Source organism: Cupressus sempervirens, chromosome 7, assembly GCF_028749045.1.
Source record: "Cupressus sempervirens isolate cs-2001-9-10 chromosome 7, ASM2874904v1, whole genome shotgun sequence".
Lineage (NCBI taxonomy): Eukaryota > Viridiplantae > Streptophyta > Pinopsida > Cupressales > Cupressaceae > Cupressus > Cupressus sempervirens.
The window spans coordinates 479,801,723-479,809,288 of NC_143124.1; the positions used below are offsets into that span (position 1 = coordinate 479,801,723).

The 7,566-nt window shown below is 37.8% G+C and overlaps 1 pseudogene across 1 annotated transcript; it reads left to right on the forward strand.

Moving 5' to 3' along the window:
• The first annotated feature begins 717 nt into the window (after positions 1-717).
• On the forward strand, positions 718-2,618 carry LOC149547625 (F-box protein At5g46170 pseudogene; annotated as a pseudogene). Its single transcript, XR_016353902.1, has one exon. The product of XR_016353902.1 is annotated as an F-box protein At5g46170 pseudogene (transcript).
• Positions 2,619-7,566: the final 4,948 nt, after the last annotated feature.

The window sequence follows — 7,566 nt, forward strand, 5'->3', positions numbered from 1 at the left end:
ATAATACAACAAAAACCATGATTATACTACTCATTATGTTATGAAATCATGATATCTTTGAAGTTTGATGTCTCTAGTAGACATGCGATCAAATTGGTACCCACCTAATTGAGGAAGCATAAACTAAATTCCAATTAGTAAAAATCAATTACAATTTGTTCTTCATGAACTTCGAGTTCACACCTCACACTTTTAGATTTCCTCATGAAGTCGTACGTGCAAAGCAAAGTGCTAATAATCAAAACATAAAACAACGCTCTAAATTGACAAAAAGGAGGCCCCGCGACGACATTTACAAAGCGGAAAGTTAGAAAGAACAAAATTTGTACTGCAACGGATACATTTTGAGGTGAGAAAAGAAAAGGATGGTTAACACAACGGACATAAAGCCAATGTTAAAGACAAAATTTAGGCTCGCCGGGAGAAGATTCTCTTACGCGCCGCCGGCGTGAATCTCGGCGGGAATCGCCGCCGGTAAATTGTTGAAGAGAGCCGTTGCCCATCATTTCATTATTACGTGCGTCTCAGGGACAAAAAAAATCTTCTCGCACATTCATCTCCGACAAACACGTGGCAGCGTATTAATAGGACACGACTTCAATCAAATCTCCGGTAAATTAACCGCCGCGGCCGACCAGGAGAGGTTAAAAACTAACCCGAGTTGAGGGAGAGTGGGCAAACAGGGGCTGGAGAGATAAAACGAGGGGCATATCTAAACCTACCGTAAATGTGCTGTGTACGGAGTTTCTTAATTGTCAAGTAAGTGACCGAGGTTCGAGTTCCAGGAAGGATAACGTTCAAAGTGGTTAGGGTTTTGGTGTCCGTGTGCGACGGAGAAACCATAAATTTTGTTTGCCAAGTGCGTTGAAATCAAGGTGAGTGAAACCAACGGCCTTTATGTGTGTTCTTGAGAAGCCCTGGTGGTTAAATACTGAGGAAAAGATGATAGCCAAGGCTTGTAGATGTGAGGAGTTAGGGTTTATATTGATTTAGTTCGTTTTGTGCGTGGGGGCGTCTGGTTGTATAAATTAGTCAAGTTTGGCCATAGACAGGAAGGAGGGAAGCATTGGTATGTATCTGGATTTCGTTCCTCGTCAAATGGGTGCAAAAGTGTGGGATTCTGAAGAGGATCAGTTTGATCGGATCCCTGATTCCTTGTTGTTGTTGATCTTCAACAAGTTGGACGATATCAAGGCGTTGGGTAGATGCTGTGCTGTTTCTAAGAGGTTTAGTTGTTTGGTTCCTCAGGTAGAGAATGTGGTCGTAAAGGTGGATTGTGTTATTTCTGGAGAGGAGGGTAGCTTGAATGTTAAAGGCAGAGGGATTTTTAGCCATCTTGTGAGATTTGTGCTCGGTAGTATTGTGAAACCCCTTCAGGCGCTGCAACAGTTTCTTGGGCCGAAAAAAACTATTTTGGAGGAGGTTTCTCATCATTCTCCGGGGGAGGTGTTGAGAAATTTTAAAGAGATTAAGAACTTGAGAATTGAGTTGCCTGGTGGGGAATTGGGTATTGAAGATGGGGTTTTGTTGAAGTGGAAGGCCGAGTTTGGGACTACGCTTGAGAGCTGCGTAATCCTTGGGGCCTCATCGATTGTGACAAAAGGGTTAAAAGCTGAGCATAAGAGAAGTTGTTTGGAGAATGGCGATAATTCGGAGATTATTGATGGGGGTTCTGACGATGATGCCAATGGTAATAATACAAGTGGTAATGGTAATGGTAGTATTCCAGAACCATTTTATACAAATGGCGGCTTGAAGTTGAGAGTCGTATGGACAATTAGCTCCTTGATTGCAGCTTCTGCCAGACATTTTTTGCTTCAGCAGATTATCTGTGATCACCCATGTCTTGAAAGCCTTGTTCTAACTGATGCCGATGGCCAGGGCACACTTTGTATGGGCAGACAGCAATTAGGTGAGTTTAGAGAAAAGCCACTTGTGGCTTCGGCATCTTCAAACCGTACACAGGTGCCGGCTTTAAATATGAAACTTTGGTATGCTCCACATCTCGAGCTTCCTGGAGGCATGAGGATGGAGGGGGCTACTCTTGTTGCCATCAGACCTAGTGACCGGCCTATGGTGAAGAAGGATGCTGATGCTTTCATTTCTGGGGCTTTTGAAGATCCTTTCAGATCAGCAGCAAAAGCTTTATCGAAAGGGCGGACATATCTTTTGGAAATGAATTCCTTCTAGTAATCAACTCCCCAAGCTTTCTATAACATAACTTCAAATTCTAGCACTCCCAATGCTAGTGTATAGTGTTTTACCGGCTATGTATATTGTTCTTGTTTCTATATCAAAAAAATGAGGCTTTTGAGTTTGCAGACTCTCTTTAAGCAATCCTCAAGTCATCTAATCTACGAGGTTTAATCAATTGTGCAAGACTCACTGATCTGATATTGAGGCAGTGACTAATTTGGGCAACCTTTCAGGTTTGCTTTGATTTCTTGTTTTCTTTGTAAGAGAATTAATTTCAACTGCTTTGTTTGTGGCTGGTGCATGCTGTTCATTGATAGCATTGCAGCTTCTAGGTTCAAATTCATCAACCTGATGAGGATATGCTGTAAATGTTGAGTCTTCTTTCTAGTAATGTAAATTAAGTTTTTTATTAAGAACTTAAATACCATGTTCGGTCACATTTATATCTTTGGTTTTCCAAAGTTCTTAGTGTGAATAGATTTTCCTCTGGAAACGGTTCACCAGTAGAATGAAATAACAGATAATAACACTCATTTCGTGCCCTCTTCACAATATATGGAGGTTTTATTGGTTCCCGTATCTTTATTTTCATATTTTAACTGTTACAAGAACATTATAGGTTTCTTTTAGTCATTACCTTTTGGGCAAGCAATGTCGCCATTGTTCCTACTCATTGTGTTTGGTACACAACATCTGCAGTTTGGTAATACTGTTTCTATTTGTACATGTTGGTTAACATGTTATGAGTAGTTGGACTTGGATCACGCTTTGGTATTTTTTGAGTATTGTAATTAAAACCATATGAATTGAAGCTATGGCACGCACTTTTAACTATCGATGCAACATAATTTATTGAATTCTGTGGACATGCATGTTATCTGGTTCACATTCAGCTATACTGAACCATATCAGCTTAATCTATCAAACAGGAAACTTTATTAAATGAAATGCATCACCAGAAGCAAATTTATTGAATGTACTTTAGTTACTAATTTAATGTTCAGGAATTTTTTTCGAGTAATTGTCATTCTTCTGTTAAGACTTGCTGCTGAAATTACACACTTAGTTATCTAGGTTGCTGAAATTACACTGCACCTCTTAACCAGCTTAAGCATTTCTTATCCCATTCCTTCCACGTTTATCTGCCAATGAAATTCGCTACAAATATCCATGTAAGTTTACTTGAAATATTTATCAGATTTTTTTTGGGTTTGCATAGTTTGTACTTGATATGCAACCTTTTTCTTTTTACTTTTATCTGGAATGGACCCACTGGTTTGAATGGTACGATCCATAGTACGATCCAATTCACGATTTTTTGTGAATTGGTGAATCGAATCGAATCAGCGATAAAGGGTGTATGAAATAAATTACTAAATTTCAAGGGTTTTTAATATTTGCCGATTCGTGGCTGATTCAACTCCGATTCATGGCTGATTCACGTTTCGATTCGATTTGGCCTTGCCGATTCCAATCCGATTCCTTTTCTTGTTACTTTGGTACTATGGTCACTTCTGAGTTGTTCTCTGGCTTCTATGCCCTCTTAAGTGAAGGCAATTAATGGGTGGGTGTTATGCTTCCTTTCCCAATTTATACTCTTCTTCACTACCAGTTTTGCAAACACTTCAAACTGGTCGCCCTTATCCATCTTTGAACCTTCGCCTCTTTTCTTTGTTCAAAAAACGTTGCACTAAGAAAATTTCCAAGACAATCACACCCAGCAGTAGTATTGATGGAACAGAGGGAACACAGTTCAGTACAAAGACTTAAAAGAGGTTGTTGCATTTGTAGTTATTAAGAGGCAGTAAAAGAATGAACAAACTACACTTTCTCTGATTTCATGGTTAGTTGTTTTATTTGTGAACAAGATAAATGACCAAGTTATATTGGCACTCAGAACTAAACTTATGGATAGCTTAGGTTGAACTTATGGTGGAATTTGTTACAGGAGACGGACTGCTTATTTGTTTTACTTTGATGGTAGCAGCATGGTAATCGTGGAAGTGTTATGGTAAATAACATGATTCCTTGTAAGTTTGTTTGACCTGGTTAGTGTTGGTGTTAGTTTTGTGACCACTCTAACATGCAGAATAAAATACTAATTATTATATCCTATCTTAAATGAGGAAACAATATGGTGATTATGTGGTGAAAAAGGCAACCCCAAGATTCACATTGAGAGCTAGCAATTTTGTGTTGGATATAACTCAGTTTGATGCAGGGGCTTATGTCATTTATTCATGGACATCAACTCTGTTGATTCAATTGAGTTGTCGTTTTGAGCTCTGTAACTGCTTCTAACAAAATAGTGTAAAAACAATGGGTTTAGAAGCTTAAGCTAATTCTATCTGTAACCTACTTATGCGAGACACACTAGATGATGGGGTGAAACAAAACCCACAACTGTGCAGAGGAGGCTGCAATCTTCTAAGGATGCGTGGATGAATATATATAGTATTGCTAACATTCATTTAAATACTCAAGTTTGATATAATCTAAATGGACATTCTTAGTTGAAGTTAAGTGCTTGCAATGAGTTTAGAGAGTATTCACCATGATAACTATTAACAACAATGGAATAATTTTGGCTACAATTTCACCAAATCCCCTTTTGCACAAATGATTTGAGCAAACCTTATTTACAGAGGCCTCAAGTGCAATGGATGGCTCAGATTGATTTTTAAATCAGTGACTCAAGTTATGCCAACACAACCCTAATCTAACTACAACCTACATGCATTAAATGCTCACCAATTCTCAATGGACATTCTCAATTGAAGTTAAGTGCTCGCAATGAGTTTAGAAGTTAAGTGCTTGCAATGAGTTTAGAGTGTCTATCAACAACAATGGAATAATTTTGGCTACAATTTCACCAATTCCCCTTTTTAACAAATGATTTGAGCAAACCTTATTTAGAGGCCTAAAGTGCAATGGATGGCTCAGATTGATCTTTAAATCAGTGACCCAAGTTTTGCCAACACAACCCTAATGTAACTACCACCTACATGCATTAAATGCCGACCAATGAGAAAATTACATTGCTTTTGAATACATATCTATTTATAAATAGATTAAGGAGAGAATCCATTGAGTATTAAATGCAATCCACATGTACACTTGGAACAACTTGATTGACTGTAGACATGTGATGTAAGAATTTTTTTGACTGTCTGGAGATGAATGGGTGCTGCCTCAACATGTCTATCCTGCATTATTTGATTCAACTCCACTTCTTCATACTCTAAATTTTGGGGATCTTCTCATTGAGGTATTTTTGATCTTTTACTTGTCCTGGCATTTGGCTTTGATCCTTCTTGATGACTTCAGACTTGACTTGCTTCTTAACTTTCCTCATTCTATGAGTTGTATATTTGCAATGTGATCATCAATCATCTTAGGTTTAGGCTTCCAATGAATTTGGATATACAGCATTGAAAATTTGTGGCATCTTCTTCTTTCATTTTGCTTTGCTATTGTCATGATGTCTCCTTTATGCCTTAGTATTGTTGACTTTGCCATTGCACTCTCATTTCATTTTGATTTCTGACCTTGAATCTTTTCTTTTGCTTGGCACACCACTTGAAATTGCCCCTGGTCTCAAGATTTCATGTTGGTTCTTGAACTTGTAACCATCATTCATGTTGATATCTGATCACCTTTGCGGTTGTAACTGGTGCATGATGTTGCAATAATTCCTCCCTTGTACTGAAATTCTTCTTCTCCATAAACTTGCTTGATCATCACCATGTAGTTGATCCTCCTTTTTCCTTCCCTACAAAACAAGAGAAAAACCTTTTGTTAAAGTGAGGTATTTTCAAGAAGGAAATCAGTTTTAAGGAAAATAAATTGTGAATCGCATCTGGCTTGAAAAATTGTTCTTAAAACTGTTAGCATGTAAATCCTGATTTAGATTGTAACGTCTAGTTTCCCTTTGAAAATGCCAAGTAAACTACTCGACTAACTTAATTTATTATTGCAAATCTAATTCCCAGCAATGCCCGATCAAAATAGCGAAATGGAATTCTGAGTTTCTTAAAGCTTCAGGTCTGCAGTAATTTTTTATTTTAGTTTGTGCCTATAGAATTCTTTTGGTTTTCGCTTTCAATCCCTCTATCTCCAGCATTTTGGACTTGATTATATGCCAACCAACATTCTGATTTTTATCTCTTTCTTTGATAAGAGACGTTCTGATTTTTATCTCTTTCTTTGATTTTCACACATTCAAATGTATGCTCTGCCTCAATCAGTGTTATTTTAAATTGGATTTGTGTTTGAAATGGGGAGTTTTTTGTCTTTCATTTATAGGTGTTCACTCCAAGTCATTTCTCATCAAATGGCCAACCTGATTAGGGAGTTCATTCAAATTGTAACTTATTTTTATCCCCACTCTTAAGGTTGATATGCTCAATTGTCATTGAATTTGCAACTTAATTTTCCCCCTTATGGCCGACTGGTCTTGGGTTCTTGTGGTTCATACTTGTTCTATGCATGGGCCAGAAATTAAAGGGGGTGTGGAGCTGAGTTCCTAGGGTGGTTGGAATTCCAACCCCCCATGGTCAGAATTCCTCCTTTGGAATTCATTTCCAAAGTTTGTATAGTTTATGTTCTTTCTAGAAAACATCAATTTTCCGTTCTCGTTCAAATTCTTGGGTTTGAAAATCAATTTCTCCTCAGCTGTTTGGTTTTACTTTTCACACTTGCAAGTCAAATTTTTCATTTATATTTCTGAATTTAGAACTAAAGTTCTTCCTCAATTGCTTGGTTTGTTACCTTGGTGTACTCAGATCTGATTCAAATCACATGCCAAACTCTTGGATTTTATTCTTAATTCACCCAGATTTTCCACCTCCAAGGTTGGATTTCACTGCTTTCACAGTCACCAAGTTCATGTTGTATTTTGGATTTCATTTTTTTTGTTGGGTGGAAATTGGGGGTAGCTTGAAAATTAGTTTCCAAGGGAGGTCAGGAATCTGACCTAGCTTGGAATTTTATTCCAAGTAGTCCAATTTATTGAAACTTTGCCACATTTTGCCCAGATTTCATCACGAGAAACTTAGATTTCGCTATGTTTCTTGAATTCCCTTTCCAGCTGCAGGTCAGAAAGCTCCTTAGAATAGTAGGGCAACAATAGAAGGCGAGGGCTTGCAATAATAGAATAGCTTTGACATGATTTCGTTCAATTTTTGTTCAGAAATTGATTGTTTCCTCACCATGCTTACTGAAGGAATGATATTAGGGATCAAACATACTTAAAATTTCATAATTATATCCAGAATGCACCCTCTGTTTCAAGATTTCTCATATCTTGTTCAGGTTGGGTTTCAAATTGCACTTGGAAATGAATTCCAAGCCAGGTCAGATTTCCGACCT